The 14,977-nt window shown below is 33.6% G+C and overlaps 2 long non-coding RNA genes across 13 annotated transcripts; both read left to right on the top strand.

Moving 5' to 3' along the window:
* Positions 1-6: 6 nt before the first annotated feature.
* LOC111998433 (uncharacterized) lies at positions 7-1,702 on the top strand. The gene is made up of 2 exons (XR_002881476.2): positions 7-1,208; positions 1,386-1,702. It is a non-coding gene; the product is annotated as an uncharacterized LOC111998433 (long non-coding RNA).
* Positions 1,703-7,980: 6,278 nt separating this feature from the next.
* LOC111998408 (uncharacterized) lies at positions 7,981-14,153 on the top strand. 12 transcript variants are annotated; one of them, XR_010631604.1, is made up of 5 exons: positions 7,982-8,486; positions 9,265-13,033; positions 13,220-13,291; positions 13,551-13,658; positions 13,836-14,153. It is a non-coding gene; the product is annotated as an uncharacterized LOC111998408 (long non-coding RNA). The 12 variants fall into 12 exon arrangements; XR_010631602.1 differs by having other exon boundaries at positions 7,984-8,486; positions 9,265-11,479; positions 11,661-11,732; positions 12,261-13,658; XR_010631601.1 differs by having other exon boundaries at positions 7,981-8,486; positions 9,265-10,914; positions 11,357-13,658.
* Positions 14,154-14,977: the final 824 nt, after the last annotated feature.

Below are 14,977 nucleotides of genomic sequence, written 5' to 3'. Positions count from 1 at the left end.
GCAGGGTGGTAAGGATAAGTTGAATGTGTGAAGTAAATTAGGAAGCTGTTCTTCATGCATTGTGTTGACAGCATTTCGGCCAAGCATAAGGGCATGTGTCTTGTTTGCAAATTAATTTTGTAAATTCCTGAAATACACTTTGAACTGATTATTGATTATAGATAGCATTATGTAATATCCATTATGGATAAAATTTTCAGAGACATTTTAGTAGCTTATGGTGCATTTACTGTGTTAATTGTAATGCCATAGATGCAGGTAAGCTCTAGATGAATTTGCTACAGTACACGACAAAGTTTTATATTACATGCCTTTTGATCTTACACTTTTTTTTGGGTTAAGGGGGAGTTAAACAAAGATATGGCTAAGTGTGATGCTATTTGTAATGCTGTTGTACAGATCCATTAAGTTAAAAACGATATGCATTATGTGTTTTTTAGTTTGTTTATGGTGTTTTCTTGGTTGTGTTTTGGCAGATCCAGCTACTTTTCTTAATGATTTCCTTCCTAATTGATCCATTCTATGGCCCTTTTTTCCTAGTGAAAATGTGTAAAGTGGGGCAAAGTACTGATTTGTGTTATAAGATATGTTTCACTGGTATTTATGGGACTAACTTTTTGTGGTATGGGGCAAAGTACTTACTTTTGGGTATTTTGTGTTGCTTCTCTTGATTAAGTTTTAAACCACTTTTTAAAATTATCTGAACCTGTATGCCAAAACCCAATATGCCACATTTACATTCCTTTGTTGTCTAAACTTGTATTATAAGGAGCTTTGAATTTGCAAGAACCGATCACTGTCACATCAATCTGATGGTAGACTTTGATTGTCTTGAGGCATAGGTATCTAATTTTTATTAACATATATTGCTGCACCTTTAAATAGTGGTACCTTCTATGGAAAGAAATATTTGGCTAATGCGGGTAATGGTCTAGTCTATTTTATAATCTGTTGTCAAGAGATTTTAAAGTTGAAATTCAATTGCAGTGTCCAAAATTTGGAAATTATTGAGCCACTTCATTCAGACCTTTGGGGCACAAGAAACAAAAAATGAAATTTGTTCCTAAACTAAATAATACTTGTTTTATATGCCATTGCAGGCAACAGAGGAGAGGTACAAAACTAAGGGTGCATACATCATCCCGGAACCTCCTAACTTTGGTAATCAAAAGTTTCTCCCCTTTGAAGCAGTTACTCCAAGGTCAAAGGTATGGGATATTACTTATATGTGCAAAATTTGTTAGGATTTTGGAACTGTTGTAGACTGTATATGTGGTCTTTTGTTATATATTTTTTGAAGTATTAAGTTTATCATGTTAGGATTTAGGAATTATCATGGACTTGGTAAAATATCTGTATTCAAACAGTGAAGGTGTTGAATGCAGGTATTGATAGTTTGACAAGACATGAAGGTGAAATCAAGAAAGATTGCATCTTAATGTGCTTAGCAAGTTGCTACTCTACACTTCTTCTTTCCCCAGAAATTTTTTTCATACTTTATACACCAAGACGTAGCGATAGTGGGTTATTAGGCTCAAAAAGTTACATATTGTAATTATATTCTTGTTGTCAATCAATGTGCTCATAGAGTTTATCATTTTAGGATTTTGGAACTATAGTGGACTTTGTAATATGTAGTTCTTTAAAGTATATTTGCATGGCTGTGGTATTTTTTTTTTAAAAAAGTTGAATTTTGTTTTAATATTTGTGTTTTAGTATAATACAGATTTAGTAATATATGGTCTTTAAAATTTATGTGCATTGTTGTAATTTTTTTTTTAAGAGAAAAAGCTTATTTTGAAGATTGGGAGACCCTTAAAAAAAAGGTTATTATACTTTTATTTATTTATTTTGCCACGTGAAAAATGTTTCATGGCAGAGCAGAATCTGCTGCTCTATATTTATATATTGTCACGTCGCAACGTGCTCCTCTACATTATTGTCTCTATTGATCTATTCTGCTCCACTGTGTCATGAATTTGATACCCAGTACTGTTGATCAATGCCAAAAAATCATTCTGCAAAAGCAGAATTCAATTACTGTTTAATTGACCTCTTTACATATTGAATTCACTCCACAAAAGATGAACTTGGTACTGATATTTTTATCTTTTATTTTTGGGTAATGGGATTTGTTGGATATTTGTTTTGATTTGCATTTTGTTTATATCTTAGGCCATACAGTGTAAAGAAGTGGTTGATGTCTCACAAAGAGTCAAGGCGTCCTGATCTTGCACTGTAATCTAGTAGGAATTGGAAAGTGCATCGAAGTTCATTCGCAGGACATTCATTAATTTCAACACAAAAGACATTCGTGTTAATCCAAAAGCAATTTCTTGCCAAATCGAACATTTGTGCATACGTGGACACAACTTGTTACCACTTCTAGTTGTGTTTATCGACCAGATCTATGACTATATAGAATATTTCTATTGTTTTTCGGGCGCTCGAATCATAATTTTTGATCTATAAATTTCATCGAAGTTTCAGTGTCTTTTTGCCTCGACAAGTGCTTTTGAGAATGTGAATATGGTAATTCGGACACTTCCAATGGGTGCTGCCAAGAAGATTCGTAATTTGTCCAATTCTTTGCACCATTTGACGGTACAAATGTACCACTAGAAATTAGGGAGACTTCACTTCATTAATGTTTGGTAGGCAGAGAGGAAATAACCAAAATAGAAAAAGTTGAAAAGGTAAAGAAAAAAAAAAGGGAGCTCAAGCCAGCACAACCTCTTGAGTCTTGCCTATATACGTATCCTAAACAGTTCGATACTGATAAACGTATCAACATTGGTTTTTTGGTCTGCAATCTGCGTTAGTAATGGTCAATGAGGACCAATATATGGTTTCAACCTTGAAGCCAATTTCATTTCTTCCGAGACAAACGGAACTTAACATGGGAGGTCCAGCGCTGCTTGCTCTTCTCAGTGAAGGGTTTGAATTGATAAATTACTTGTCTAAAAAACTTAAACCGTAAGAATCAATGAATTCAATCATTTAATCTAACAATGAAAAAAAATTTATTGTTTCGCACTTTCAGGCCAATGTCCACATTTTTTAAGAATATACACATTTTATGCATGGACTACTGGGCTATGATGATCCCATTAGGAGCGGAGCTAAGATTTTTTTGTTTGGGGGGTCAAATTGTGGTACTAATATATTAGTTTCGAGTCAAGATAATTCATCACACACGTGCGTAAATGCACATACACAAATATAAACATTAATATTTTGATACTACAGTATGTCATAATTTAAAAATATATTGTATACAAAATTAACAACTTTCACATGTATATTCGCAAGATAATTTTTTAGGGGAACTTATCATCTTTTAAACTCCAACAAATATACAAAAGATGTATAGTTTGATATTAAACATGCATGAAAAATTGAATTAGAGAAAACTAAAACTATCTTGTCTTTATAACTACTAGACCAATTGACAATAATACTTATACATAATATATAATCATTTTTTTTTTAAATTTTTGGTTTTGTGGGTTTTTTAATTTTTGGTTTTGGGGGGGGGGGGGTGGTGGGGAAGCCTTGCTATAGCTTCGCCCCTGGATCCCACCACATATATAGTTGAAGAATTTCTGCCCACATTGTAATTTGTATGGGTTGAGATCAATTGGTCAGACATACTACACCACACATGAAGCTCCAATCCTTCAGATTTTATTAATTCTTAATGAAGTTGGGGGGATGATATAGTTGAAGGTAATTGGCCATAGAGGCTCAATCGAGTCTACAAAGGGACAAACTGTGAGCAGTGCACGAGAATAGGGATTGGGGTTTCATTTAGTGCTCTTTTCAAACTCAACCACCTAGTGTATTTTGGTTGGGTATAATTAGTATATCTCAGTTAAGAAGATGTATTTTTATGCTTTTGGATTGAGAAACCCCACACAAAAATACGGCTCAACCTAGATGCATGTTCTGGATAGGAGGTCTGTATGATATGTGAACAGGGATAGCCGTGGTTGTAGAAACAAGAATTGTGATTCTCTGTTTGCAAGTGAAAAAAGCTAAGATCTTCATCCACAAAGCTTCCTTTGAATCTTCTTAACCATAAAATCATACACCCTCATGTCTCTTCTTTGGATTAGAATGGGGAATGTTAAGGTAGTTGTCTAACTCCTTTGTAGATTTGATGCCTAATTCATTAGTTTCCATAATTTTAATGTTAACAATTAGCACTTAGCAATGGTATTTTGGGAAAGGAATTTTTTTTCATTTTTAGATCCATAAATTTTCAAAAATAAAAAATAAAAACACCAACAATGTCAAGAAAATAGAAATATTACTAAAAAGATCCACAATATAGTTCTCATCTTCCACAGTTTCACTCTCATATATACTTAGGTCAACTAGTTAGTTATTTATTTATTTTAGTCTCTTTGGGCTAACTAAATTATTGAGGGATTAACCATGACTTTTGGGTGTAATTTGGAAAAAAAAAAAAAAAAAAATCTAGGGAGAGTATAATCTTTGGGTTGAAGCTTTAAACTAGTGTTGGATAATTATATATAGGGTAAATTACAAATTACACCCAAAAGTTTGGAGATGGTTAGATTTTACACTATGAAGTTTCGAAACTTGAATTTTATTCTCTGAAGTTTTGGGTGTTTGAATTTTACATCCTTACATTTCAGAATTTGGATTTTATATCCTGAAATTTGGAAGTATTTGAATTTTACATTTCAAAAACTGAAATTTTATGGTGTAAAATCCAAACATTTCCAAACTTTAGGGAATAAAACCCAAGCACCTCTAAAATTTAAGGGTTAAAATCTAAATTTTAAAATGTTAGGATGTAAAATTCAAACACTCTCAAACTTCAGGGTATAAAATTTAAACACTCTCAAATTTTAAGAGTGTTATTTGTAATTTATCCTTTATATATATTATGAGAAAAATAAGGATGGGCCATGGGTGCCGTAATCTATACATAGGCCTGGTCCTATTTGTAAACCTTTCCTAGTAATACGTCTTCCCTATAATTCTTGCTTTGACCCTTTCTTCAATTGGCCATACTTTTCTCCACTTCCTAATCAAACTATTTGATAATATTAGGTGGTGCTTGCCTTAACACCAATATAAAAGTAATAACAAAAAAACTAATTATTGCGTGCTTGTTACCAGCAGCACATTTAATTGCATAATTGTGTTGTACTTGTGCAACAAAATTTTGGACCTTAAGACAGATTGTTGACAAAGTCACATTGACAAAGAAGCACCACTGTTAATTTACTGCTTTTTCTTTTTTAGTTAGAAATTGTTAATTTGCTGTTTGAAATGAATGTAGAGTACGTGTTAATTTACAACGGCCCAAATCCCCCAGAGTGGGTAGCAACTTTAGATAAAGGTTTTGGTACTGGAGTTACTGCGGGCCTTGTTTCTTGTGGCCAGCCCAACTTGGAAACTTAAGCAATCTGTTGTTTGAAATGAATGTAGAAGCCGAAAGTCAGTATAAACCAACGATGGCCCAAATCTACCTGCGTGGGTAGCAACTCTAGATAAAGGTTCGATTACTAGAAGTCCAAACTACCGGCCTTGTTTCTTGTAGGCTGCCCAACTTGTTGCTATTTTATTTTAGGAAATAGTTTTTCTCCAAATTAGTTTGGAGTAATATCCTTTAAGTTCTAATCTATTATGTGGTGATTGATAAGGCCATATAGTAGAAGCCTAGAAGGTTTTATCAATTGCCATATAGTGAGTTGGAAGAATTTTCTTTCAAATTGATTTTAATTTAAACTTTTTCCATTTTAGAGACTAAACATATTATTTACTCGGAATTTTATAAGGGTTTCTATCTTTTATGTAAGATCCACAATCACAATAAATGTCCATGTTTGTATAATGTTAATTTCTACTCCGTATAATATATTGCAGAGGATTTTTTTTTTTTTTTTTTAAGCTAAATAGTATTTTAGACATGAGAGAACCTTCGGTGAGGAGTTGGCATAAAGAGCCTTTTTTACGCCACCAATAAATGAATGACATGTCATATTTTTATTAAAAAACCAACACACTCTAGTGCACACAATTATAACTCAATTAAACCAAAATCCTTGCTTGCTCACTCCCAAGTGCAGGAGATCGTAGTAATATAATTCTTGGAGTACCGAGGTCGAACCACAAGGAGCAGGATAGATTCAAAGACAATATAATTAAATAGTAATTTGGGTGAAGAAGAAAAATACTTTTGCTTGGTGATTGTTAACAAGAATAATAATAAAAACTAATTTAAATCAATAATGTAAATATTAGGGCATCGGGGTGTTTTCCTATATCAATATGAAATTCTTTATGATCTAAGAAATTATATATTACATAATTGATTGTTCTTCTATAATTAAATACTTATGATTCGGTTGAACTGAGATAATTCAAGAACGCATGATAACCTTGATTAATAATGTGGTTAGAAAAGTTTTTAGAAAAGCCCATTCACTTTAAAACCTGATTTCTATTTGAAACTATTAGAAATTCATCTAAACAATAAGAAAAACATGATTGAACTTATTGAATGCATGGAAGAACTAATACATCAAAAGAAATCTAATTGAACAATTAAATATGTCGTGGATAAAATCCTAAAAAGAATCACATTGAATATTCATACCGTATAGAAGAAACATAACCCCTAGCCCTAGCAAAGAGTTTAGGCTGCCATTAGGGAAAGAAAAATACAAGTTTTTCTCTGCCCAAAATTCGTTCTCACATCCTCCTTTCAAAACCCTAATGTCTAAGTGTCCAAAGAAAAATATAACTTTTACTATTTTAATTTCCGTCCAGGTTTAAAGAAGTAAATTGTGAGTTAATTTTGGCCTTCAAAAATTGAGAATTTTGAAAAACTCAAAACTAGAAAGTTGTAGATATTTAAGTCACGGTTCCAACCCATCTGGTCTTGTGTCAATTGGATTTTTGAGGAGAGATATACACCCAAAATACTGATCAGTGCTCAAATCAGATTTTTCCTTTTCAGATTCCGCCTCTTTGATTTCTTTCCTTATTTGAAGCTTCCAATCATGGTAGACGATCCAAGCACTCCAGCTGCTCCTCCTTAGATGTTTAAGCATGGTCCTTTAGCTCCACTTTAATTTTAGTTTGGCCTCCATTCTCTCACAAATTCCTGTAAACTCATATTTCTCACATGATTTCCTGAAAGTAGAAAATTACACACAATGAATAGCATCTTATTCAAGAAATTATGTAAAGATAAATAATAGGGACTAATGCAAATCATGGCTTAATTATACAATTTAAGCATAGTAATAAGGAGATAACGCCCATATAAATATATAACAAATATATATTTTAAGGTGTTATCAATCCTCAAATATGTAAAACACTTGAAGAACTAAATAGCTCCAACACTTAAACCCTTTCCAACTCCTCCTCTCCTCATACCATTGGAACTCCACCCAACCGCTAGAGCCGTTGCACACGTCGGTCAGGAGCTGGAGCCACCGCACTGGAGCTCCATCCCATTGGTCAAGGTTTGTTCTTTTATGATTTGTGTTTATTGTTTGATTAGTTATTTTCCCAAACTTTGGGTTTCAAAATTTTGATTGTTTTGGGTTATTTTTTGGATATCAATCAGTTCATATTGGTATGGATTTTGTTAATTTGGTATGGATTTTGCTGTTTTTTGGTATTTTCATGGGTGTTGATTGGATTAGATTCAAACCTAAAAAAAATCTGATTGTGGTTTTTTTTTGGTTCCTAACTAGCCTCGGTTCTTATGATTTTTATTTCGACTCAAAATCATGATTCTTGTGTGCTTCCTTTTTGAGTTATGAAATTTTTTTAGGCTTTCTATGTATTTGGATCCTCTATATAGTCTCCTGTTGTTCTTTTGAAAGGATTCATTTAGTTAGTTGAAATGTGGATGACAAGTTGACAACATCAAAAGGCGAATATCTGTTCTAGTACTTCATTTTCTAAATCTTTTAGTAAATGGTGCCAACTTTAGCTCGTGGTTCAATCTTTTTTTTGTCACTATTATTAATTTTGTTGTTGACAGCTAAGGGTAGCAAAGTAAGCTCAAACTCATTTGTTCACTCAAACTCACCCACTCTAATTAGACCTAAAGTTGGGTTAAATAGGCATCAACCCAATTAGACCCAATAATTATTAGGTTTAAACTAAAAACCCATTGAAACCCATTTAACCCAAAAACAATACACCCAAATTCAACCCAGCCCTTCCCACAAAAAAGAAAAAAAAAAAAGAAAAAAGAAGAAGAAAAGAAACCCAGCCCTCAAGAGTCTTAGACGTTTCAGGGTTTCAAGAGAGTTTTCATTTTCCCTCATTTTCTTGGCCTCCAATCACGTATTAGTCGGAACCCTAACGACTTCAGCAACTTTAAAGCTTCGGACACATTAAAACTCTTCAAAGCTTCAGCAGATTTCTGAGTTGTTCGCTGGAATATTCACGTTATCTCTTTCCGGTCACTCTAGCACTCCTCGGTAAGCTTCGAATCTTGGATTTGGTTCCTCTCTTTAGTTACTCAAAAGCCTTCTTGTGCTTTCCTTTGTTTCCCTGTTACCAAACAGTTTACATCTTCTAATTTTATCTTTTCGGTAAGCATTGGTAATGCTTTGTTGAGTATGTTTGTGAGGTTTGGTGATCTGGGTAATGCTTGGTATGTGTTTAGGAAGATGGAGGAGAGGGATGTGTTTTCTTGGAATGTGTTGGTGGGTAGGTATGCAAAAGCAGGGTTTTTTGACGAGGCATCGAATTTGTATCATAGGATGTTGTGGGTTGGTATTAAGCCTGATGTGTATACTTTTCCTTGTGTTTTGAGGACTTATGGTGGTGTACCGAACTTGGTTAGGGGAAGGGAAGTTCATGTGCATGTGTTAAGATTTGGGTTTGAGTCAGATGTGGATGTGGTGAATGCATTGATTACCATGTATGTGAAATGTGGTGATGTTCAAAGTGCACGGTTAGTGTTTGATAGAATGCCAAGGAGAGATAGGATATCATGGAATGCAATGATTTCAGGGTATTTTGAGAATGGAGAGTGTTTGGAAGGATTGAGATTGTTTTTCTCTATGCGTGAACTTTCTGTTAATCCAGACTTGATGACCATGACTAGTGTGATCTCTGTTTTAATTATTGTATAATCTTTCTTTGAATTTTGATATTTTTCGCAACTGTGTATGTCTGTAAATGCATTGATGATTGAATATTTTTTGGTTTCTAGGAAGAACTAATTTTGGATTTTTTTTTTTTTGGTTGCAGAATCTTCATTATTGTTTTTTTCTTGATACTGGGATTCATAGTTATGTTTTCTTGTACGTGCTGCATGTAATGGTCAATCTGTTTTAGTTGTCGATTTTTTGTATTTTTGTTATGAGATAATGAGAAGCTGATCTTATGACTTGGGATTATGAATCTCTGATACTAATGTTAATTTTAATGTTTTATTTTTTTTTCAATGGGTTCGATAGTGTTGGTTAATCAGTGTTTTAGTGTTGCATTGACTCATTGAGGATTGATAGATAGATGATGATAGATTGGCTTGATCAATGTATTGAAAGATATTATTTTGTGCAGCTGAAAATGGCATCAATGGTTGCTAAAGCTTATTGTTAAGTGTCTTTTTCAATTTCTATACAAGAAAAATGGAGTAGGAATAAGAGGAAATTTCGGGCTGATCCGCCTTTAAGTGGTGACCCAAATAAGATTATCTTGTTGCCTCAAAATGAATGCCCAAGTTATGAATTTTTAGCGGAGAAATTCGACATTGCCCTAGGTCATGGACAATTGAGTGCCTGTGATCTGTGTTGTGCTAACCAAAATCATTCTGATGGGTTGAAACTTGATCTTGGATTGTCTAGCGTTGCAGGTGCAATTGAGAAAGACATACGGGTCAATTATAGTGTGTATAATTGTTTTATCATATTCAAATGTCTCTATTGTTGACATGCTAAACTATCAGATAAAATAAAAAAAAGAAAGTTATGGTCGAAAATGTGACATGCGAAAATCACCTGAAAATGTAAGGGCGAAAATGTGCTTTCCGCCGAGAATCAATAACCAAGTTTTAAGCATATAAAATGAAGTTCTGAGAGTAGCTACTTAATTAAGAGGAGGAATTAAATTGATTATCTTGGCTTACAAATGATGAAAATGGCGGCATTCCATCCACCACCTTTGGACTGTTTTCTAGGGATGAAGAGCTTCTTGCACTACAACAAACCTGACATGTTTCGACGCAATTATTTTGAGGGTTTCCTGAAAATCGTGGAAACAAACATTTGTCCCTTGAAGTAAACCATTCCACCTGCTATAAAAACTGGCAGCCCAGTTATAGCTCTCTCTTGCGAGATTGAGCTCCAAATATTACATTTTTCGACGCAACTTCTACACAACCCCCAAAATAATTGTCCCCAAATATTTCACCCTCGAAATAAAGGCCAAAGCTCAAAATCAAAGCATAAAAATGAGTTTTCGTTCAGTGAGAAAACTCATTTTTGTTGATTTTTAGCTTGCCCCTCTCTCTCTCTCTCTCTCTGAAAAAACTCAAAAAGCTGAGGCCCGGTGGTTGACAATCAGCTTCGACGATGATCTCACTGGCGATCTCATCCCCAACGACTAGCAGAGGCGCGGTTGCCGGCGATCTCAGCTCCGCCACTTCTTCATCAGATTGCAGGTCTCTCTAATCTATTTATCTCTTTGTTTGTTTCTTGAGAAATTTTTTTGAACGAAATTACATTTCCTATTACTAATTGTTAGTGGATTAATTTATTGATTTGCTGGTTTAATTGAGAAAATTTTGTGTGAATTCAATAGATTTGTTAATTACATTTGAGAAAATTTTGTGTGAATTCTGCATCTGTTAATTACACTGTGGAGCCAATGAATTTGGGGGAACTCACTTTGCTCAAGGTAACTTTTCTCTTTTTCTATGTTTGTTTACTGAGAAAATGAATGAAAATTTCGTGCTTATGTGGAAGCTTGGTGGTTAATGTCTGTAGCCTTTGATTTCAAAAAGAGCAACAATTTTACCCTAGCAAATTCAAGGAAAATTAAAGAGGAACAAATATAATACAAGAATTAAAACTTTGAATAGTTTGTTATTGAAGAATCGATCTCTGATGGTAGCATTCTATTGTCCACTCGATATTGGAATAAATGTGTTCTTGTTGTGAATCTTGTAGTTTCAGTAGAATACGGACGGAAACTTGTGTAGCTTTATGTCTGAATCTTACTTGCAAAGCATTGCAATGAGTCTGAAACTGCTTGGCAGGGTCTGATCATTTTTGTAGATTGCAATCCTTTAGTTTTCATCTTTGTAAAAATGTCTCTCTTAAATGGTAAGTCTTTCAAGGCCACTTACCAAAGGAAATTGCTGATTACTTAAATAAGATGGGTGCAAGGATACCAATCAAAAAACCTGGGAAGGCTACCATAGAAGTCCTCACAAAGATTCAGGCATCAACTCGTTTTTGGAGTATGTATTTCTTTCAAAGAGAGCATTTATGATGTATAGTCTGCTGCAGAAGTGTAATAACATGTTTCTTCATTATTCTAGTATGAGTGATATAATGTTCACTGTTCTAGTTTTTTAGCAACACTGTTTCTCTCTTCTTCTTTTTTCTTTTTCTTTTTTTGGTTGTTGTTGATGGGTGCAGAAATCTTGGTAACAATCCACTGAATAACCAGTTGAGTGATATGTTTGGAAAACTTTCAAAACTGAAAGAGATGTAAGTATTATTAACATGGTGGATCCTAATTTTGTTTGTATACAGGTCCTCTCTCTTTAACTCTGTTTGTTTCCCAAGAAGAAAAAAGTGAATGCTGTACTGTTTTGATTTATTTTTTGTGTAATGTGGTATCTAAGGTTCTGAATTCTTTAAAATTGATGCCTCTAAATGTATTATATGAGTTAGTATTGATGCAGATTTTGTGGTTTTGATCTGAGAGTTTGATGCTAATTTTGAAAATTCTATGTTTATGTTTAGCTAATTTGATAATTAGTATGTTACAACAAGGAGCCTTTTGGTTAATTTCACCTCCAATTGGTGGTTCTTGGAATTGGAGTGAATAGGAATATATGTTTGTTTCTCTGTGCAGTGACTAATATATTATTGGTTCTATGAAAATGCAGTTCATATGCTTATTTTTCACTACAATTACTTGTTGCATGCTTCTTAGTCATTTGATTCCTAAGAGTATGTTATAGTAATTGATTATGAACATTTCTTGAATGTATGATTTCTAATTGAATGCAGTTTGGAAGTTTAGAGGAGTTCTAGAAAGAGTTTAAGGATAGCAGAGGCCTATGCTGAACAAAAGTTATTATATGAATCACCATCTAGAGTTTTTATGTTAGCCTTATATTACATTTCCTTCTAACTCATCAAGGACTATGACTTTGTCATGCAGGGTGGTAAGGATAAGTTGAATGTGTGAAGTAAATTAGGAAGTTGTTCTTCATGCATTGTGCTGACAGCAATTCGGCCAAGCATAAGGGCATGTGTCTTGTTTGCAGATTGATTTTATAAATTCCTGAAATACACTTTGAACTGATTATTGATTATAGATAGCATTATGTAATATCAATTATGGATAAAATTTTCAGAGACATTTTAGTAGCTTATGGTGCATTTACTGTGTTAATTGTAATGCCATAGATGCGGGTAAGCTCTAGATGAATTTGCTACAATACACGGCAAAGTTTTATATTACATGCCTTTTGATCTTACACTTTTTTTTGGGTTAAGGGGGAGTTAAACAAAGATATGGCTAAGTGTGATGCTATCTGTAATGCTGTTGTACAGATCCATTAACTCTTCTTTCTCTCCCTACTCTTATTATCAATTTCTTAGTTAAAAATGATATGCATTATGTGTTTTTTAGTTTGTTTATGGTGTTTTCTTGGTTGTGTTTTGGCAGATCCAGCTACTTTTCTTAATGATTTCCTTCCTAATTGATCCATTCTATGGCCCTTTTTTTTCTAGTGAAAATGTGTAAAGTGGGGCAAAGTACTGATTTGTATTATAAGGTATGTTTCACTAGTATTTATGGGATTGACTTTTTGTGGTATGGGGCAAAGTACTTACTTTTGGGTATTTTGTGTTGCTTCTCTTGATTAAAGTTTTAAACCACTTTTTAAAATTATCTGAACCTGTATGCCAAAACCCAATATGCCACATTTACATTCCTTTGTTGTCTGAACTTGTATTATAAGGAGCTTTGAATTTGCAAGAAGGATCACCGTCACATCAATCTGATGGTAGAATTTGACTGTCTTGAGGCATAGGTATCTAATTTTTATTAAACATATATTGCTGCACCTTTAAATAGTGGTACCTTCTATTGAAACAAATATTTGGCTGATGCGGGTAATGGTCTAGTCTATTTTATAATCTGTTGTCAAGAGATTTTAAAATTGAAATTCGATTGCAGTGTCCAAAATTTGGAAATTATTGAGCCACTTCATTCAGACCTTTGGGGCACAAGAAACAAAAAATGAAATTTGTTCCTAAACTAAATAATACTTGTTTTATATGCCATTGCAGGCAACAGAGGAGAGGTACAAAACTAAGGGGGCATACAACATCCTGGAACCTCCTAACTTTGGTAATCAAAAGTTTCTCACCTTTGAAGCAGTTACTCCAAGGTCAAAGGTATGGGATATTACTTATATGCGCAAAATTTGTTAGGATTTTGGAATTGTTGTAGACTGTATATGTGGTCTTTTGTTATATTTTTTTTGAAGTATTAAGTTTATCATGTTAGGATTTTGGAATTATCATGGACTTGGTAAAATATCTGTATTCAAACAGTGAAGGTGTTGAATGCAGGTATTGATAGTTTGACAAGACATGAAGGTGAAATCAAGAAAGATTGCATCTTAATGTGCTTAGCAAGTTGCTACTCTACACTTCTTCTTTCCCCAGAAAATTTTTTCATACTTTATACACCAAGACATAAGCGTTTGTGGGTTGTTAGGCTCAAAAAGTTACATATTGTAATTATATTCTTGTTGTCAATCAATGTGCTCATAAAGTTTATCATTTTAGGATTTTGGAACTATAGTGGACTTTGTAATATGTAGTTCTTTAAAGTATATTTGCATGGCTGTGGTATTTTTATTTAAAAAAAGTTGAATTTTGTTTTAATATTTGTGTTTTAGTATAATACAGATTTAGTAATATATGGTTCTTTAAAATTTATGTGCATTGTTTTAATTTTTTTTTTTAAGAGAAAAAGCTTATTTTGAAGATTGGGAGACCCTTAAAAAAAAGGTTATTATACTTTTATTTATTTTTAAACTTTTTAAGGGTCGCCAATCTCCATAAAGAAAAAGCAATTGTTTCAAGGGTCATGTAAGGCTTCGAAATTTCTGTTTTGAGGGTCGCGAAGGCCTTCAACATTTTTCTTCTGAGTGCTTTTCATACATATTTCAAGGGTTTTGACCCTTGAAAAAAAAAACAACTTTTTTGTAGTAACTGGTATCTTCAAGGCCATTATCTATCATTTCCTGATGTCACGGACTACAGTGCTAGCTCTCCACGAAAGTTGGTGCAAAGATAAAGGACTTGGACAGTTGGACTAATGACATGCTTCTCCATGGTACTTTGGGTCCTTTTGTTTTGTAGGTGAATATTCTCACAGTGGGCATTTGGGTACTTTAGCATGGATCTACTTGTGCAGCAATTAATGTAATGCTGTAATGTCACTTTACCAAGCATCTACTGAACAAATATATATTCTTTAATGTCACTCGCGTATACCAAAGCATGCATTGAAAACATTGCTTAGAATTTCATACAAAAACGGAGAGGGTGGTGAAATTGGGGGGACATAATGAAACTGTAATAAATATTTTGACTCCAGCCAAATTGTGATGGAACCTCCTGAGTGAACAAGGCATATCTCTTGTTCCTTAAACCAACCAAGAGCACCTGAAAGGAAGAGGTCATGCAAACGTCGATGCTTAGGT

The sequence above is a fragment of the Quercus suber genome, unplaced genomic scaffold (genome assembly GCF_002906115.3).
Source record: "Quercus suber isolate HL8 unplaced genomic scaffold, Cork oak 2.0 scaffold_226, whole genome shotgun sequence".
NCBI lineage: Eukaryota > Viridiplantae > Streptophyta > Magnoliopsida > Fagales > Fagaceae > Quercus > Quercus suber.
The sequence above is the reverse complement of the archived record's forward strand: the minus strand, read 5'-3'. Positions and strand labels throughout refer to the sequence as shown.